At 45.8% G+C, this 21,067-nt stretch overlaps 2 pseudogenes; both read left to right on the forward strand.

The window, feature by feature from the left end:
* Positions 1-908: 908 nt before the first annotated feature.
* LOC101270914 (phosphoglycerate kinase 1-like) overlaps positions 909-21,067 on the forward strand; it is a 70,218-nt pseudogene continuing 50,059 nt past the window's right edge.
* Positions 8,129-9,049, forward strand: LOC101275127 (eukaryotic translation initiation factor 4E type 2-like; annotated as a pseudogene).

Raw genomic sequence — 21,067 nt, forward strand, 5'->3', positions numbered from 1 at the left:
TAGTTTGTTGGAACTTAAACCTAACTCCCTAGAGCTTTAGTTTATGTGCCTTGGCTTTCCTTTGTGGACCTTAAATATAAATCTTTTGAATTAAAAAAAAATTATAACATAGGTTTGTGTTTAAACAACATTAAAGTGGCTTTAAAAAAAACTAGAATTAATAAGAAACAAAAACAAAACTAGAATTTTATAAATTGAATGGCCAGATTGTAAGATTAGATTACAGATTAGTATCTGGATACCTAAATGGGCAGAACTGACAGTTGTTGCCATCAGCCTTAACAGCACATAGTGTCAACCATAGATTATTTGGCCACTGTTTGTTTAATGGCAATCTCCTTTGTTAGACTCTAGGCTCTGTGAGGCCAGGGCTATGTCTGTCTAGTCCACAGCAGTATCCCTAGTGCTTGCTTATTGCCTGGTGTAGGCTTGGTTCTTAGTAAAATTTGAATAAGTCAGTGAGTGATTCATTTACTGGGAGGTTTGGGGGTGGCCATGCAGCCATCCATCCATTCATTCATCCATCATCAGATACCTTATGGAGAACCTGCCATGCACCAGGCACTTTGCTGGGCACCACAGACACAGGGTTGAGCAGATGTAGCCCACCCACCCTGGGAGGAGGAGCTTGCCACCTGGTGGAAAAGGAGTAAAGTCCTTCACCATGGGCCCTCCAACACCTCTTCCATGGATCTCTTGCCTGATGGTCTACTATGGAAGCTATTCCTTTGTATCAAGGCACTGTTCCTTTAAATCACAAATATGCTGGGAGATGGGCTTGTCAGTCATTCACAATTCAGGGTTTTTGAGAACTAGTTTCTCAAATTTTGGAGGGGAAAGGGAGAAGGCAGATCATACAGCCATGGAAGGAGCATTCAGGGAATCATTTTCTCCCTTCTCTGTAGCAGGAGGCCCCAGGCCGTGGGGAGGCAGCAGTGTAACAGCAAACATGCTCAATTGGCTGAGTCCATCACCACCTGTGAGGTGACAGGCAGCTCGGGTGCCCTATCTGCCTATAGACGATGCAGATCAAATGGGGCTGCAGGTATGTTGGGGCCCTGGGAGTCACACTGGCCACGCTCTCCCCCCCATCAGGGAGGAGGCCAGCCTCCCAGACCTGCTGCTCTACAGACGCCTCTCCTGTGCAGCTTCTTCTCTAGAGGAAGCCCTTTTGGTCTCCTGCCACAAGAACACTAGCTGGGTCTCCTTTTCACTCTGTCTTGTGGGCAGAGGCTGGAGCTGAGCTCCCAGCTGCCCCAAGTAGGAAGGAGGCTGTGCTGGAGAAAAGTCAGACCTTGGGGGAGAGGCAGAGCTTGGACCAAACTCTGCTTTATTGCCGCACAGTCCCAGCCACCAGGGCAGCCCTCCTAGCCCCCTGCAGCTCCTGGCCTTGGGGCACTGAGCCTCCTGAGAGGCGGCCCACAGAGGCCTGCCATGCTCTGTCCTATCCAGCAGGACCTCATTTCAGTCACATGAGCATGAGGACAAGGCAACTCCCCCCTCCTTCCCTGACTCACATGGAGGTGATTGTGCAGGGCTGCAGTCAGGGTGGAGGTGATGATTGTGCAGGGCTGCAGTCAGGGTGGAGGTGGGGAGGGGCTGGAGTGGAGGCCTCACTTTGCCTCTCCTTCAGCTCCGGTGGATTTCCAGTTTCTAGCTCATTCTCTGTGTAGTTCTCACACTCTCTCCTCTCCCCGTGAGGTGGACCCGAGAGGAGGAGAGACGCTCAAATAAACACAAGGCCAATGGCTCCCTCAGCTGGTCTCAGACAGGAAGCTCTGTCTCTTAGACCTCAGAGAAGGCTTGGGGAAGGGAGGAAAGGTGGCCTTCCTACGCTGCATTCCTGAGGGAAGCATGCATTGTGTCCACGTGGTTTTACCTGTTAGCAGTGCCATAGTTTTAAAAAGTTACAGTATAAAAATTAGAGTTGGGATGGTTGAGGAAATGAGGTCTGTTTTGTTGAGTATAAATATGAATGCAAGGAAATAACTGCTCATTTCTGTAAAAGATTTTATTCAAGTATTAATTTCACCCTGTATTTTAAAAAGACAAGTGCGGGCTTCCCTGGTGGCGCCAGTGCTTGAGAGTCTGCCTGCCGATGCAGGGGACACGGTTTCGTGCCCCTGTCCGGGGAGATCCCACATGCCGCGGAGCGGCTGGGCTCGTGCGCCATGGCCGCTGAGCCTGCGTGTCCGCAGCCTGTGCTCCGCAACGGGAGTGAGAGGCCCGCGTACCGCAAAAAATAAATAAATAGATAAAATAAATAAAAATAAAAAGACAAGTGCTTGAGCATTGATTTTTCACATTCAGATGTGAAGCAGTTAGTAAAGGTGTTATTATTTCTATTTCTGAGAGGTGGGGAAACTGGGGCTGCAGAGGAGCCATAGGACCTTCCCTGTGGGAGAATCTTGAGTCTGTGCCCTGAGCTGGTTCTTGAGGACTATGGTCACACGAGCCAAGTCTGAACATTGCAGAATCCTGACACACAGTGAGTTCTTAATAAATGCCAGCCAATCAGAGCCCCCGCCCTTTACATAACTTCTCTGGTATGCTATGCTTTTCCTCTTAGCATGCCATGCACCAGGCAGTTGACCCTTGAACTACATGGTTTGAACTGCGCAGGTCCACTTATACACGGATCTTTTTCAGTAGTAAATACTATAGTACCATACGATCTGCAGTTGGTTGAATCGAGGATGTGGAACGGTGGATAAGTAGGAATCATGTATATGGAGGGCTGACTATAAGTTATACACAGAGTTTTGACTTCGTGGTGGGTCAGCATCCCTAACCCCTGTGTTGTTCATGGGTTCAATGTATATACTTATTTGTTCAACGTCAATCCTTCCACACCCATTTCTTTTTTCTTTTTTTTTTTTTTTTGAGTATAGTTTTTTCAGTTTCAGGTGTATAGCAAAGTGAATCAGTTATACATACACATATATCCACTCTTTTTTAGATTATTTTCCCACGTAGGCCACTACAGAGTGTTGAGTAGAGTTCCCTGTGCTATACAGTAGTCCTTATTAGTTATCTATTATATGTATAGTAGTGTGTATATGTCAATCCCAATACCCCAATTTATCCCTCTTCCACCCTCCATTTCTTTTTTTCTTTTTTTTCTTTTTTAGATTTTCTTTTTTGATGTGGACCATTTTTAAAGTCTATATTGAATTTGTGACAATATTGCTTCTGTTTTATGTTTTGGTGTTTTGGCCCAGAAGCATGTGGGATCTTAGCTCCCCGACCAGGGATTGAACCCACACTCCCTGCATTGGAAGGTGAAGTCTTAACCACTGGACCACCAGGGAAGTCCCATCCCACCCTCCATGTCTTGATGACAGATACCAAACCTGTTTTGTTCAACACCTGTGTGCTAGCAAATTGCCTGGCACAGTGGAGGCCCTCGCCAAATAGGTTCTAAAGTAATGAATGAAAAACAGTCTTTCTCATAGCAATTCTGCACAGTTGTGACACTTGGCCACTTTTTGCCTCAATTGCTAATTAATTAAATGGGAGTAATATATCCTTTCTCAAGGATCAGTTGCCCTTCTAAAAGTTGGGAAATGCTGAGGCTTGGGAAATGCTGCTGTCCCCATGGAGGTTCCAGGCTGGTGTGCTGGAGAGCACTCTCCCAGAGGCTCCACAATGCCACGGCCAATTTCTTCTCTTTCCCCACCCATGTATTACTTGGAAGGAGATGTTACCTTTCACAAGACCCAATAATATTCTTAATTTATACCCCAAACAGAAGTTTGTCCATTGCCATATTATGAAGGAAAATCAGATCAGAAACTATCTCAAGGAACTCCTGAAGTAGAGGCCCTTTGAAGGCCGCCATTGGTCATGGATCATTTGTCTAAAATCTTCTGTTGTGTTCTCTTTTCCATGCCCCAGGCCAGGCACTGGGAGTCCATTCAGAAGCTACCCAGTGTGCAGACACTGAGGCATGTGTTAATGACACCGTGTGTGTGTGTGTGTGTGTGTGTGTGTGTGTGTGTGTGTGTCCCGGAAGCAGGCCAGGTGCTCAGGGAGAGGCCTAAGGATCTCTAGTAAGTCTTGAAGGACAAATGCAAATTAGGAACCAAAAGAAGATGTTCAAGGTCAGGGGTCCCCAACCCTCGGCCCATGGACCAGTACCAGTCGGTGGCCTGTTAGGAACCGGGCCGCACAGCAGGAGGTGACCTGCGGGTAAGCGAGTGAAGCTTCCTCTGTATTTAAAGCCACTCCCCATCGCTCGCATTACCACCTGAGCTACCCCTCCTGTCAGATCAGCAGCGTCATTGGATTCTCATAGGAGCGCAAACCCTACTGTGAACTGCGCATGCGAGGGATCTAGGTTGCGCGCTCCCTATGAGAATCTACCGCCTGATGATCTGAGGTGGAGCTGAGGCGGTGATGCTAGTGCTGGGGAGCGGCTGCAAATACCAATTATCATTAGCAGAGAGGTTTGACTGCACAGAGACCATAATAAATCAATGCACTCGCATCATCCCGAAACCATCCCCCACCACCCCATCGGTGGAAAAATTGTCTTCCACGAAACTGGTCCCTGGTGCCAAAAAGGTTGGGGACCACTGTTCTAGGTGAAGAGGACAGGACGATGAAAGCCACAAAGGTGCGAGAACTCCCAGCAAGTCTGGAATCCATCTCTGCATGTTTTCTTAGGGTGTGTATATGGCTTAGTGGTTACTGTTTGTTCCAGGTGACAATGCTTTCTCACCTTGGAGTGTCTGCAAGAGTGGTTACCCAGTGTGATTCTGAGAAACCACACTCCTGGCCAGCTGATGCCAGTGGGGGGATGAGAAGGCACCCCATTTCCAGCTACTTCCTTAACAGGAATCCCAAAAGAGCACTGTATTGCTATATTTATGATTTAGTTTTTGGCAATGGAAAGACCTCTTGCCAAATCCCTGCCAACAGAGGTGGGAACGAGGATGGGCACCCAGGGCCTGGGAGAGGTGGATGGGCTAAACCTTGGGGTTTCCCAGAATTTCAGAATTAGAAGGGGCTGAAATGGGTAGGTTGGCTGGCCTCCCCTGGACGCTGACGTCTGAGACCTCTGTGGAAAAGTCCAGTGGGTTGCACACTTGCCCTCTGGCTGGCTTGTGAAGGAACATGGCCTGAGCCAGTTTGGGCCAGTTTACCTTTAGGGTGGACCACTGGGCAGTAGGCCTGGGAGAGGCACCCCCTCAGATCAGCCTGTTCCTCAGCACAGGAGGTTGCTGTGTTTCCCTCAAGGCTGGTCTGCTTATGTTGACACTGATTCTTGTAAAGTGATGCATGGGCAGGGTTTTACTCACAGGTGAAAAGATCTCCATGAGGTCATTTTGCTCCTACCTGGGAGGTAAAGCCTTCTTTCTAACTCAGGCTGATACAGGGTTTTGTACCACCATCGTCACCATAAACTAATGAGTAGCCCATTTTCTTATTGAGGCTCCTACAAGTTACCACATTTCTGGGGTGTCCAACTCTCACCAGCAGCTCAGGTTTCTGTCCCAGTGAACTAATGTTCTCATCAGTAGTTCCCTCTGATAAGCTGAGGAAAGTGGAGAATTCAAGGACTGAAAACTAATTGGGGAAAGTGGGCACTTAAACTTCCTACGCGATCAATGATCCCTTTGCTCTAGTCTAGCCTTCTCAGGATTTGGGGTGCAGTGACAAGTGGATCTGCTATTTATCTCACATATTTTCATGTCTCCGGGCTCCTCCTTCACTGGAACCACAGACCGGAAGGGACCTTCGGGATGATTTAGCCCACCCTGCATCGCTCATTGCGCTCAAAGGCCCAGAGACATTATGCCTGAGAGCACACAGTTATCAGTGAAGGGATGGACCCAGAACCCAGGCTTTTTGACATCCAGCTCAGTGCTCAGTCCACCAGCCCACGCTGCCTCCATGCTTATGTTCAGCCCTGGGTATTTTATTACCTTCTTTCCCCCAACCCTTTGTGGCTTTGTAACCAGAGCACAGTGGTCTTTATGCAGATGATACTTAGGAAAAGTGTAGCCTAACTTTTGGTTTGCTGGGGGTTGTCATGTCAGCTTGCAGGAAATGCACTAGAAGTGTGTGGGGAAACACTGCAAGGCATCCTCCATGACTTCCACGTTCGGTTTTCAAGGAATGGGGCAGTGATATCATTCATTCTTGAACAGAAAAAACAAACCAAGCTTGTTTTCAGGGTTTAGCACAGCACTTCACACAGAGGCTGGAATTCCCCTACTGGCCATCATGCTGAGTACAGGGCATCACCAGTACTGTAAAGTCTCTGGATCTTTTGGGCTTAAATGGAAAAACATCATCTCTAAGGTGGGGAAGAAAGTACAGGCTTTGTAGTTTCATATAAGTAAAATCCAAGTAATATCCCTTGAAATATTAGCTACCACTGTGGCCTGTTTTCTATGTGTCAGTTATGGTGCTCCTAGTAACTCATTCAGTGCTCAGCCCTAAGTGGTGCAATTATATTATTCCCAATTTTATGAATGAGAAGAGTGAGACTCAGTTGCTTGTGCAAAGTCATAAGGTAGAATGTTGCAGAACGTGGAGTCAAGTTGGCTGACTGTAAGCCCTCCAATCCAGAAATGTCTGAAGACATGGCAGGAGGGCTCCCAGGGATAAAGGCCATTGATTGAGCTGCCATCTCCTGCCAGATGCTGGGCTTCTGTTCTCCACGCTCAGACTCCTAACGGGGACAGCAGAACACTTGTTCACGTTCTCACCTCCACATCCTATCCCCATGGAAGGGTGAAAAAGAAGCAGAGGAGATCCAGCCACCTCCACTCGCCCTCTCAATGTTTGTCACCATGAGCTGAAGCAATGAGGATGGACTGGACTCTGGTGTGATGGGTTGGCACATGGTCTCAAGTTTCTGGTCCAGGGCTTTGGAGCACAGCTGCACTTGCTCTGGGGAGGAAGAGGGATGCTGTTTACCAGCACCAAGTCTCTGAACTCATTCTAGTGACCTTTGAGAATTCACTCTCTATGGGAATAAAAGTTAAGGAGAAGGAATTTTTTTATCCTCTACACACGTCTAGGTCAAATTATTATTGCCAAATAAAACAAGTATAAATTTCCCCTCCCATAATCTTAAACAGACATATTCTAGAAACATTTCGTCCATGTCTTCAGAAGATTGCTTTGCTTTTTCTGGTGTCAGGTCAACAGAAAAATGTGACACCCTGGTCGTGAAAGCCTGGGCCAGTTTTTGAGCAGTATCTGTATAACTGGTAGATTTTATTCTCTTATTACTTTTTGTTTGCCCTTCATCATACACTCCTCAATAGAACTAAAGACACTCTCTGTTCTAAGGAAGCTCATGATCTAATGATGCCATTGGGAAGTCACTGGTCTTTATTTTGGATATTTTGCAAATCAAAAAAACAAAAATGGCCAATGCAAGTCGTAATCCATATAAATAAGCCCATTAAGAAGGAAATGGAGAAGCTATGAAGTATCACTGGAGATTTGTTATTCTTGGAGTTTGTTTTTCTCTCTGTAAGGAAATGGGTTGGTTTTTTTTTTTGGTTTTGTTTTTAAAACCAATTGCAAAAAAACCCCATTAAATGTGGTGGGAGGATGTACCCATAGGACCACTTTACAAGGAGCAATGAGCACTTGAAAATTATCAATATTCCTTTACATTTAGGAACACTTTGAGTGCTCTGAGTGAATTAACGAGAGGGAGTAAAGAGCTAGGTAAATATGTAAAGTCCATTCTGCAGTTAGTTTTCCAGAGGGATGCTCAGTTATATAAGGAAGGGAGCAAAGGTTAGAGAGCTAGAGTCCAGGTGGTTCTACCCGGAAGGTTTTCCCAGAGCAGTGGGGAAGAAGAAGAATGCCTCACTCTCTGGACTGGCTGGAAATGCCCTGGCCTGGCGCTTCCCTGGCGTGAGGAGTGTCACCATCCCTCCCTGCTGTTCCCCTTCCCACCCTTGCCCTTTCATAATTCCCAAGGAACCTGAAGCCCTCAAGCCAGTCAGGCTCACTGAGGCTCCGTGTATCTCCCACGATCTTCTCTGACACATGGAAGAAGAAGGAATATTTCTGAGTTCGATGATTTGCTTCTAGTTCATTTAAGAGTCAACAGCCAAAGGTGGAAAAGGGATGTAAAGACTAGATCCAGGTGAGGCAGTGGTGACGGCGGCGGCGAGAGGATGAGCAACAAGTTCGACGCATTGAAAGATGAGGACAGTGGGAACCACGATCAGAATGAAGAAAACAGCACACAGAAAGATGGTGAGAAGGAAAAAACAGAACGAGACTAGGCTCAGAGCAGCAGCAAGAGGAAGGCTGTTGTCCCTGGGCCAGCAGAGCACCCCCTGCAGTATAACTACACTTTCTGGTACTCCAGGAGAACCCTTGGCCGTCCCACCAGCTCACAGAGCTACGAACAGAATATCAAACAGATTGGCATCTTTGCCTCTGTGGAGCAGTTCTGGAGGTTTTACAGCCACATGGTACGGTCCGGGGACCTGACAGGCCACAGTGACATCCATCTCTTCAAAGAAGGAATTAAACCCATGTGGGAGGATGATGCAAATAAAAATGGTGGCAGTGGATTATTCGGCCATGGAAGGGCTTGGCATCCCGTTGCTGGGAGACTCTCATCCTGGCCATGTTGGGGGAACAGTCCATGGTTGGGGAGGAGATCTGTGGGGCTGTGGTCTCTGTCCGGTTTCAGCAGGACATTATTTCAATATGGAATAAGAATGACAGCGACCAAGCCACCACAGCCCGCATCCGGGATACGCTTCGGCGAGTGCTCACCCTACCTCCCAACACCATTATGGAATACAAAACCCACACCGACAGCATCAAGGGTAATTCAAGCTTTCGAAATACAAAAATCACATTGTGAAAGTGCACAAGCTGGCAATAATCCTTTTCTGTATGTGTGTGTTTGTCCGAAACGGATGGGAGGTCTCCGGCTGGCCCTTCCATCTGCTCACTGAGGGGACGTCCCTGAGCCTCGTGCTCCCCTTTTGCACTCATTCTGGGAGAACGGATTCCACTAGATACCCTTCAGCATCGCTGACTTTATAAAGCAGAAAAAATGGAAAACGTGCCTTTGTAATAGACAAACTTTTTTTTTAATGGGGTTCTGTGCGGGGAGCTCAGCCTTTCCTTTTGCTGTGTGCCGTCCAGGTGCCTCCCGGGCACCCTGTCGTGCTCTCCTCTGCTGTACGAAGGGTGTCGTGACCACGTGTACAAGCCAGAGCTGTCGACTGAGCGTGACCAGTATTATTAATGTCTGTGCATCCAGGAAAAGCTTTTCGTTGGAGAGTCCCGGAATAGCTATAAATACTGTCTTCTAGATCTGCCATTAAATTATTGGGACATTTTGTTTAAATAAAAAAAAAAGACTAGATCTAAACATTGTTAAGGTAGAAAACTGGTACTTTGAGAGCCTGCATTTCTGCATTCAAGGGTAGAAATGGAAATTTACCTTTGGGGCACCCTAGTCATTTTTGAAGAAACGGTTAGGTGGCCCTTCCTCCATGATGCCGGCCAGTATAGCGTCAGGTGACCTTGTTTTCCCATTTTGGAATACCCGGGAGGTGCATTTTGTTCATTGCTGTATCTGTAGCACCAAGAGCTGTGCCTGGTGCAAAACGGATAACTATCTGTAGGAATGAATGAATGTTTGATCAGTGGAGGTAATTCTCTTAGGCTGCCAAGATGTGAGGGCTGGGAAGCACGTCTGAGAACCCTGCATGGGAACTTGACACGCACTTTTTAAGAAGTTATATAATTAATAGTGACCGGAAGGAGTTGAAGTAGCACTCTTGGCACCACAGTTACCGTAGGCACTTACGGCTTGACCTGAGGCCCTTGCACAGTCTGTCACACTGTTTCCATTGAAAATGCATCTGAGTCCCAAGAATTGGCTTATAAGTGACCTTGGGAAATACAAACCAATCTTAGTTGAAACCTGCCTGAAACTCTGGTTCAGCTGTAGCTGTTTAGTAATATGTCCACACATAAGGCATTGCTGGGAAACCCACTGGCCTTTATTCTTGTGCTTTGTTCCTAGCAGGAAGCGTTGGTGTAGTATCAGGAATGTAGACTTGGACTTTGTAGAACACTTTGCAGCTGTGACATTTTCCTAAGTGTCCCAAGAAGACCAGAGGATCTTAAATGGGCCAGGGAGAGGTCCTTCCTGGTATGTTAATACCTTAGATGCTCTGGCTGAGCAGAGCGTGACTCAGGAACATCCGAGTGGCCACGAGCAGTCACGAGTTTCAGTGAGATGCAGATGAGCCAGAGAAAATCAGGGTAACATCACAGAAGATCATAAGGTTTGACATGAGGCTGGCTGATCAGCTCTGAGAGATGGCTGCGCTATCACACACAGCAAATAGCATTATTGCATAATGATGCGGGTTTGAAGGGATATTCTCTGTGTAGGCTCATTCAGGCACCCCAGCTTGTTCTCCTGGAGGTTGGGGTTTGTAAGAAGCAGGCAGTCTCAGATGGCATCTGTGCTGAGGCCACAGATATGCAGGCAGAAGCCTGGCACCTTGTTCTTCTGCATGAGGACCCTGGGGCCTCAGGGGAAGGTGGAGAGTCTAAGCCCTTCTGACCATAAGACAGTGCCACCCTGCTGATGGAGGGGCTGATAGCAGCTCAGAGAGAATTCCAGACTGACTGCTCAGATGTACTTCCTGGAACATGAAGAAGGGGCTAGCAGGTCTTGGCAGGGCATAAAGACAGTGTTGTAATATACGAAGCAAGAGAGAGATTTTTAAGTAGTAGGAGAGGTTATGCAATCTCCACTAGGTTGTGGGGAATCAAGGTAGGGTGAGGGGCAGCACTGACCTCTTCCATAAAGGCAGTATCAGTGGTCACTGTGTCCCCTATCAGGGGCTCCTCTGCTGGTGTCCGGTTGCAGTGACACTTGTAGCCTCTTGTGTGGGGAGGGAGAAAGCCATGAAGGGCATTAACCAGCCTGAGCAGAAAGATGACACTGGGTTAGCTTCATTTTCTGGTTGGCTCTGCTCAAGCGGTGACAAAGATAAGCACTGGTAATGCCAAGTTCATATCCCACCAGCTTGTTACCAAAGTGGGAAGAATTTTTCCCTTTCCCAGGAGGACCAGTGACAGTTCCAAGGCTGCTGGTGCTCACTGGCTCAGCATGAGTCAGGTAGTATGACTGTGACCTCGATCAGCTAGGCCAGGGGCAGGTAACTACTCTCAAGCCCTCGGCCTGAGACTGGGGGAGAAGTGGTTCTCTAAGAAAAACTGAGTTCCCTTCATCTAAGAAAAGGGGATGAGTGCTGAGCAGCAAAAAAGTCACATTTCCACACATTCTGACTTGAAATGTGTGACTGGGTGTAAGTCAAAGCCAGAATTTCAATGAAGAACCGGTTACCTAAGGTCTTCACGTAGCTGCAGTGTGCCTAGAAAGTGAAGGGGTTTCCCTGACCGTCTCTAGAATGTTTCTTAAGAAGTAAAGTATGCTCGAGCACTTAGCACTGGAAACTAATCACGTGACTAACAAACAAATGGACTGGAAACTGGGGGAAGGGCAGGCAGGAACGTAAGAGAGAAGGCTCATATCCTTTCAACAAATAGGCGGCATTACTTAGAATAAAGGAGGAAATGAGGCAAGAATTGAAATAATGAAGTGGTTATTTTTTTTGGCAAAAAAAATGGTGCAACGTCTGTGTTAATATTTAGCCTAAAGAAAACCCCAGTAATTTCCGTTATTGTGATGTTATTAGATGACAGCGACTTTTTTTTTATTTCTTCCTTATCATTTTCTAAGTTATGAGTTAATCTAATCTGGCACTCAGGTCCTTCTCCATCAGGTAAAGTCCCTCTCATTCTTCAGTGGTCCCTCTTCGCAGGTACCATTCGTGTACCTTCTTTCCAGATTCACGCAGGGGGAGATCCTTTTTCTCTCTTTCTTGTCAGCTTTTCTGCTTTTGTACATACCACTAAGATAGCACTTGTCATGTTGCACTGTGATTTTTCATTTGTTCAAAAAGTTCTTTCGGGCAAGACAGACTTGAGGTACATCATTTGACTTCTCTGAAAGTCAAAGGGGGAAAAACAGTTCCTTCCACAGAGAGGTGCTGTGAGAATTCAATTAAAGAAGCTGATGCATGAAAAGCACGTAGCATGATATCTGGCACATGGTGAGAGCTCAGTAAATATTAATGCATTTTAGTATTAATTCTCATTGAAATAATAGTTATTATTATTGATATGTATTTTACCAGATGATGAGTTCCTAGAGGACAGCGGCTGTTCTGAGGTCATAGTAGATACTCTATATATGTGGAAAGAAAAAAAGACAGGGAAAGGAGGGGAAGATAGGGGAAGAGAGGGAGAGATGGAGGGGAAAGAGGGAGGAAACAATAATGGGAACAACTAAGAAGGGAGCACTGCCAGGTTTGTCCAGTGAAGAAGGATCTTGAGAACGTTTGTTTTATAGATGAGGAAATGTAGGGGCCAAGAAAAGTTAAGGAGCAGGTCTAAGACCACGAAGTGGGGCTGGAATACAGGCTGTCTCCCGGGGTTACTCGTCACAGCCCCTGCTGTTACCGGATCAGCTTTTTGTCCTCTCCATTTTCCTTAGCAATGCCACGGCATCCACACGGCTTGATAAACCTCAGCTGACCTCTGCCACTGGGAGAACAGGGCATTTCCTATCCACCCCCAGATGCAGACTGAGAAAAACGTAGGTACTTGGTGGGAATTTTTCAATGTCTCCTGTGAAAACCAGAAGACAGCCATTAAGGAGTAACACGGTCCTGGCCTTAATGTGGTTGGCTCCAAGGGATCAAATCCTACCTGCACCCATACTGAGGATCACTGACTCTGATTGCAAGTGATGAGGCAGTTAAAGAAATACAGTGTATGTCCTTCTTGAATATAGGTTTGGACTGAACTGCCTATAAGGATTACTGCCTTCCTTGGGAAATGGGCTTGCATTTAGCTGATGTAAGAGCCTAGACAGGGTATCTGCAGCTCCTTCTAGAGGGAGTATCAGAAAAGAAACCCATTCCTGTGTTTGGGTGGATCCGGTTCCTTAGAAGTGAGTGAAAACTAATATAGAGACTTGCAGGGGATGCTTAAGAGGGGATGTAGGAATGAACTTGAGAAAAAAGAGCCACACTGGGTGTTGTAAGGTCTGTAATACATTTTAAAATATTTCATCACAGGCAGTGTGCTCTCATGCATGTAGTTTACATTATACTCTAGGTACAATCATTTGCCCTAATCGGGAATTCACACCCTAAGGTGGCAATCCAGCATTCTAATTAGGAGGGCTGTATTCCAGAAGCAGCTACTATAAGAGCTTCCACGATCTTTATCTCTGGTCAATAGCAGTTGCTTTACCAGTTGACATAGAAATAGGTTTCCATTGATGAAAGCAGTGGCTTTTTAATTGGCATAATGGATGCTACCAGTGGGGTTTCAATAGTGAGATTGCTAGTTGTAAAGATATGTGGATTGTCTAAAATATTTTAGAATAGCCCTTGCTTGAAAAGAGTATAAAAAACCAGATAGTTCGGTAGCTCTTGGTGAGCTTCCTGTGTCCAAATTTGAATTTAGAAGATTCTGGTTGCTCGATAATTATTGTAAGATTAATTGAATTCTGCTCCTAGAATATTGTCACATTTTCTGACATCATGATGTGATGTCAGGAGCTATAGCAGCTTTGCCTTGACTATGAAGGACGAAAGCCAACATGTTGAATGTTATTAGTTATGTAATGCTACCTAACAAATTACCCCGAAATTTAGTGGCTTAAAACAACAACAATCATTTATTACTTTCCAGTGGGTTCTGTGAGCCAGGAATTTGGGAGAGGTCCTGGCTTTGGTGTTTCTCATGAGGTTGCAATTAATGTTGGCTAGAGCTGTAATTATCCAAAGGCTTGCCTGGGGCTGGAGGACCCACTTCCAAGATGCCTCACTCATATGGCTGGGATAGTGCTGTCTGCTGGAGGGGAGGCTCAGTTCCTCCCCATGTCAGCTCCTCCGTGTGGCCTGAGCTTCCTCACAACATGGTTCCCAGACAAGCATCCTGAAAGAGAGAGCACCAAGGGGAAGCTGAATCCTTTCTGTGACCTAGCCTCATACAGCATCACTTCTGCCTTACTCTGTGGATTGGGATGGTCATAATCCCCTGCCTAGATCTGGAGAAATATGTAGGTGTGGCCATCTTTGTGAAATACAATCTTCTGCACTGTCTTAGTCTACTTTGGCTGCCATAACAAATACCATAGGCTGGGTGACTTAAACACTTAAGAAATATTTATTTCTTCCAGTTCTGGAGGCTGGAAGTCCAAGATCAGGGTGCTACCATGGTCACGTCCTTGGTGAGGGCCCTATTCCTGGTTATGCCCTCAAATGGTCTTTCCTTGGTAGGTACACAAAGAGAGAAAGATCCCATGCCTCCCCCAGTTTCTTTTTTTTTTTTTTTTTGCGGTACACGGGCCTCTCACTGTTGTGGCCTCTCCCGCTGTGGAGCACAGACTCCGGACGCGCAGGCTCAGCGGCCATGGCTCACGGGCCCAGCCGCTCCACGGCGTGTGGGATTTTCCTGGACCAGGGCACGAACCCATGTCCCCTGCATCGGCAGGCGGACTCTCAACCACTGCGCCACCAGGGAAGCCCTCCCCCTCTTTTTATAAGGGCATTAATCCCATCACGAGAGCCCCACATTGGGGGTTATGGTTTCAACTTATGAATTTTAGCGGAACACAAACATTCAGTCCATAACATACATTAAAGATAATGTAAAGAGGAAAGATAGAAAAAACCTAGGTCCTTGATACCATAATTGTGCTGCTGAAATAATAAACCTTAGAAACATTTCTGAATGTCTTGTTTCATAAGATAGTACATTTTCTCTATTGATTTATTCTATTATTGTAGCTGAAACTATATTACTTGGTATAAAAGCCAGAGCAAAAGAATTGGGTTCAGATTCTCCCAAAGCTGCTTAGATGATTTGGCTTCAACCAAAGCATTTAATCCAATTCATTTATTCAACAGATGTTTATCAATGGCCTTCAATGTGCCAACCAGGTACCAGGTACTGTTTAAGACACTAGGGATGCAATATAGTGAGTAAATAAAAATTCCTGTCACCGTGGAGCTAACAGTCTCCTCTGTGTTCTGTGGGTCTCTGTGTGTGAGGGTGGTGGTGGAATGTGGTGGCAAGTGAGAAACCAGATGAATAATTAAACTGATGTGAGTGGCGAGGAGTACGATGGAGAAAAATAAAGCAGGGAAGGAGGATAGAGTGGCGGGGGAAGTCCTCCCCTCTAAAAGTGACATTTGAGTAAAGACTTGAAGGAGGTGAGGAAGTGAAGCAAGTGCAAAGGCCCATGTGGGAACAGACGTGTGTGTGTTAGGAGCATGGAGGAGCCAGTGGGACCCGGGGACTGAGGACCGTAGGAAATGAGGACAGAAAGGTTATGGAGGGGGCAGCAAATTGTATAGTGATATGGGAAGCCATCTGAGCTTTTGATTAGAGAGTTAATGTGATCTGACACACTTTAACAGGATCACTTTAGCTGCTGTGTCGAGGATTAGATTGAAGAGGGGCAGGCGTGGAAGCAGCGTGACTAGTTGGGAAGCTCTTGAAATAACTCATATGAGGAACGATGGTGAAAATTTGATAGCAATGGAGGTGGTAAGAAGAGGTCAGATTCTGGACATGCTTTGTTAGAATTTTTTGACAGATTGGAAGTGGGCTACAAGAGACAGAGAGGTGGCAAGGGTGACTCCAAGGGTTCGGGACTGGGCAGCGTGAAGAACAGTGTTTTAGGTTTCTATGGCTGCGTAACAAGCCAATCTTAGTGGAATAAACAATAGCGACATTAATTTTGCTCCCAAATCTGCAATTTGACCTGGGCTCTGAGGCAACAGTTTGTCTCTGCTCACTTGAGGCAGCTTGAAGTTGGGGGCTGAAATCATCTGAAAGTTTGCTTGGTCCCATGTGCAGTGATTGATGCTGGCTGTGAGCCGAGGTTGGGTCATCCCTGTGTGGCCTTTCCATGTGGCTGCTTGGCTTCCTCACAACATAGTGGCTGGGTCGCAAAGGTCCAAGGGTGAGTGTCCCCCAAAAAGAGAGCAAGCCAGGTAGAAGCTGTATCAACTTTTATGACCTCGCCATGGAAATCTGTGTCACTTCTGCCACATTTATTGCATCAAGGCGGTTACAAAGTTCTGCCAAGAGTCAGACAGAGGGAAACAGACTCCCTCTCTTGATGGGGGAGTAGCAAGAGCACGCAGGAGTAGATATATTGTCACCGGATTTGGTTTTGGAAAATAAATTTCGCCACGGATGGAGTGGCCATTTATTTGACATAAAGAAAACTATAGAAGTAGCAGGTTGGGGTGCTTTGAGATCAGGAGCTGATATCAGGAGTTTGAGATAAGTTTGTTTGACATGCCCCTTGGACTTCCAAATGGAGAAGTCAGGCAGGTAGGTGGATATGTGAATTTAGAGGTCAGGGGGTGTCACCAATGTATAGTTAATATTTAAAATCAGAAAGCCAGATAATATGACCAAAGAAGTGAGTGTAGACAGAAAAGAATGTGATCCAAGAATCGAGTTCTAGGACACCCGACATTTAGCAGTGAAGGAAAAGTGGGGCAAATGAGACTGATAGGGATAGGCCAGAGATGTAGTGTGGCGTCCTGGAAGCCGGGTGAGAAAAGTGCTGAAGGAGGGGGCCATGAACCAGATTTTTCAGTTTTGAAGATTGTGATTCCGTGATGGGAAGCACCTGAAAAGGTGTTTGTATTCCTAACTCAGGCTGTTAGGCTCCATCAATCCAAATTCTTCTCTCTTCTGCTGGATCAGAATCTTCTGGAGGGCAGAGATGTTAGCTTTGGTCATCTCTGGACCCTCTAAGGTCCTGTCATGATGTTCTCCACACAGTAGATACCTAATAAGTGAGGGTGAACAGACATTAGCAACAAAGGGATACTATATAAGTTAAATTCCCTTAAAAGGGCAGTTATAAGCTCGAGGAATTAGTCGATTCTCATTATTCGTGGCAGTTATGTTCTATAAAGTTGTTGTGAACATCGAATTAGTGAATACTGAAACATCACTCCTGGTAGAAATACAGGGTTAGATTCCTGCGAGCCTCTGATCACAAGTTTCGTCATCCAAGCAATATATAGCCATCTATTCTGTGTTTCTGTTTAAAGACACCTTATTTACGATATACTGCTGATTCATTAATATTAAGCTCATGGTCAACAACAGCACTATACCTCATGCCTGAACAAAGCTTATCTAACATATTTTCTCCATCACAGCCTGTCTTCTGATTAGGAACACTAGACGGCACTTCAGCACGGGCTTGGGAGTTACCTTAAACAATGGAATCACCAAAAAAAGGCACGAAAACGTGAAAAACGTGACACTAAATAGACTGTGAAAAGAAGGCTTGTTTACAGTAAGAGAGCGTAGAGCAGCCCCCTGTTCTGTACCCCTCTCCTTGCTCAGACCTCAGCTAGAGATACGTGCATTGGGTGACTCAGCTTTTCTTCTCCTCTGCGCGTGTCTGCTAATGACCGCGGAAGGACAGAGAGTATTCATTTTGCGATTACAAATAAATTTTAGCGAGTACGCAAATTTGAGAATACGGAATCTGAATGATGAGCATAACTGTGTCTAACTTGCCTTAAACTGAACGTAAAGGCCAAAGAAGAAGGGTTTTATAGCTTTTTCTCTGTACATGCATTTGGAAGGGGCCACAACTTCAGTATTTTTTTTTTTAATTTCAAGATGTCATCAATACTTTGGGGCTTAACACCTTGCACAAATATCTGAAATTATAGCTTACTCTGATCTCATTAGTTTGAAATCAGATTTTATTACTTTGAAAACGCCTTACCATTTCTGAGTCTATCCTCTTTGGTTAGCATGTTCTTCCTATAGTCCCATAAATCAGATGGTCTGAGCAGGTTTTTCTATTTGGACACTGAGGTCATTGAACAAACATAAGTTGGGGCACTCTTGGGGAAGACAGACTTCTGCAGTGTGTTTCAGGGTCTAATTTTTTGCTCTGGGCCATAGCTGAGTCCACCTAGAATCCCGCCACAGTACAAAGGTGTTTGTACAGGCTCTCAACATTGTGTCAGTGGCAATTTACAGAAATTTCCTGGAAGATTTAAAAGCCCATAAGTGGGCCAGGTAGGTGGAAGTTGGGAAAAGCACAAACTAAATAATAGTATTTATGGAGATTGAGCCAAAGCAGCACTAGATCACCGAGGAGAGGTGACCACGTCCCTCCTGAAGATGCTATGAAAGAAAACTTCTTCCCATGAAGGAAAACAGACCACATTTGGCTGTAAGGGAGAAAAACATCTTGATCTTTTGGTTTTAATAAGCAATTTCCTAAATAGCTAAATTAAGTTAAATTTAAGAAGAAAATTTAAAATAAAATGAACAGAAATATGAACCCTAATGTCCTTTAAAAATGCCTTTATAATTTTCCAAGGAACAGTTTCTTGTTTCGTTAAGGAAAAGCAAATTTGTCATCTTTTCTGGCAGCCTCAAACTATTTGGTTTCTAATTCCTAAAGGAGTCATTTAGCTCATTGAAGAGTAAACCCAGCTCCCCCACCAAACACCCACTGCCTGCTTGGAGCTTGGGAATCCCTCTGGGGAGGCTCAAGGGCATGGCTCTGTGTCCAGTCCCTGCTGGACACTGCTGCATAGCAAGTTCAAGACAAGCCGAGGGGCTCCAGGAGAGAGGGCAGCACCAATCTTGCCATTAGGGTGGTCAGCTTTCCTCTGCCTCTTCTCTTTCCCTAAAATATTAAGTCTTCCTGCCAAGATAATGTCCCGGCTTGTGCAGATGCAAGAAACAGGGCAGAAAGCTACTCCACTTTGTTTTGCCTGGAAGTTAACCTCGGACTCTCAAAGGAGCACTTAGAATTCTGTGGAGGCAACACCCTCCAAATACAGCAACCCCAGCATTCTGGAGGGCGGATTGCTGTTGACCTCAGCTTTCCCAGCCACAAAATATTGGGAAAGGGCCTTTGAGGAAAAGGTGGTCACAAAGCCTATCCACTTTTCTCAGGCCGGTGGACCAGGCAGATTAAGGAGGAGGCCCCAGGAGCGGTAGGGACATTGCCTAGGATACTGGTTTTGAAGGAGTACTAAAACCCAAGTGGAATAAACTAGAAATGTGAAGTCAGTTACCTCGGGCTTTCACTTACAGCTTTTCAGTGGAAGTGAGAGGTTCCTTGTTGCAAGGAAGGGTCTTCTCAATGAAGCATTCAGTTTTGTGATGCCCCCACGCAGGCAGCGGGGCACAACTGCAGGCCGGCCTCAGCCTCCCCCTGCTTGGGTCCACAGGTCAAGACTGGAGTCACATTTCCGTCAGCTGACCTGTGAAGCTAAATAATTCATGGCTTCTAAGATGCTGTTTCCTGGAAATGAGGGTTTTAAAAAAGCTTTTATTGCCTAAACGATAAGCTCTTTAACATACCTCATAAACAGTCTAGCTTAGAGAATTGCCCACAATAAGTGTAAGTAGCCATTCTCTTGTTTTGAATGTGAAGAAAGAACTATATGATTTTTATTCATAGAATTTTCTAACCTTCACTGTGTTGAACAAAATCTGCTTTCAAGGAGAGTGACGTTATTACTGTCTTGGGAGCCGCTGTGTCTGTCTGGCCCTAGTGGTTTGACTTCCTTGGTTAATGGTTCTTTCCATGCCCTCAGCAGCTAGGGATGGACCACTGACAGCAGAACATCCGGTCTCCAAGAGCCAAGTGTTATGGTGAGGGTTTTCTTGCTCTCAAGTGAGGGTGACCAACTATTGTGGTCTTTCCCGGATGGAGGGTTTTCAGTTCTAAAACCAGGAGAGCCCCAGACAAGTCAGTCACGTTATTTCTGGCCAACTCGTGTCGAGGGAAGCAGCAGAGTAAGGGTTTGCCACGTGCGGGCTCTGGAGCCGACCACCTGGATTAGGGCCTGTCTCCATCATGTCACTCGCCGTGTAACCATGGGTAAGTGACTTAACCTCCCTGCTCTTCAGTTTTTCACACCTAAAAATAACATCTACCTCTTAGGGCTGTAGTGGAGTGCCTCTCAGTGTACTGTGCACGTGGGAAGTGCTCATAAATGGTAGCTGCTGCTGCTGTTGTATGTATTATTATCTGATGGTATAACGGCAGTAGTTGGTGGGGCAATCATGTGGGGAAAATAGTAACTGATAGATCTGATGTCAACCCAGAGCTAGCCAGAAGTGATCAAATAACATTCATGAAAGCTTAAGAAGGGGGGAAAGTGGGATTATGCTCTTCCTTTTGGAAAATCTTTATCAAAATGAATTTTAATTTGAAAAGTTTGGGTGTCTATAGGGACAAATTTCCACGATCTGGAAAATCCAGGCAGATGGATTTTTTGGATAAGGGAGGCACAACTCTGTGTGCAGGCTCAAAGCTCTGCAGGGAGGGAGCCTGTTGTTCATCAGCCCCTCTGGGGCACAGTATCAGGCTGCAGACCCTTGGCATGTGTTATGGAAAACCTGAGCTGGGGCTCCAGACACATGTGTTTTAGATCAGTATTAATAGAGTCTGCTTCTGAAACTCTTATTTCCTGTCAGTAAATTTTTGCTGAGTCATTTGAGCTCATGCATCTTCTGAGACAGTGGTCACGTGACCAGACGAAACTTGTGGGCCCACTGCTTGCCTGTGGGCACATATTTTTGCAAACTTGATCGACTTATATTCCTTCACAGATCACACACTGCATGCCCTGCATTGACTTAGGGGCCTGGAAGGGGTAAGATCCAGCTTTGTCCACAAAGAGATTGCTTTCTAGCTGGAGGACAGGTCCATATTCAAGAACTACGAGTTGAATCTTAAAGAGTTTTCTAAACTATAAACAGAAGTATAAACCGTGTGACCGTTAAGCACAGAGTGATACCTTCTGACTGGGGAGGATCGCAAAGGAAGGCACATTGAGTTAGGCTTTGGAAGAAAAATAGAATAAGTAGGACTTTGAAAAGCTGAGAAAGGGAAAGAAAGTTTGGGCAGAGGGCGTGAGGAAGCTATAAAATGTATACAGGTTCA

This window comes from Orcinus orca, chromosome 1 (genome assembly GCF_937001465.1).
Source record: "Orcinus orca chromosome 1, mOrcOrc1.1, whole genome shotgun sequence".
Taxonomy (NCBI): domain Eukaryota; kingdom Metazoa; phylum Chordata; class Mammalia; order Artiodactyla; family Delphinidae; genus Orcinus; species Orcinus orca.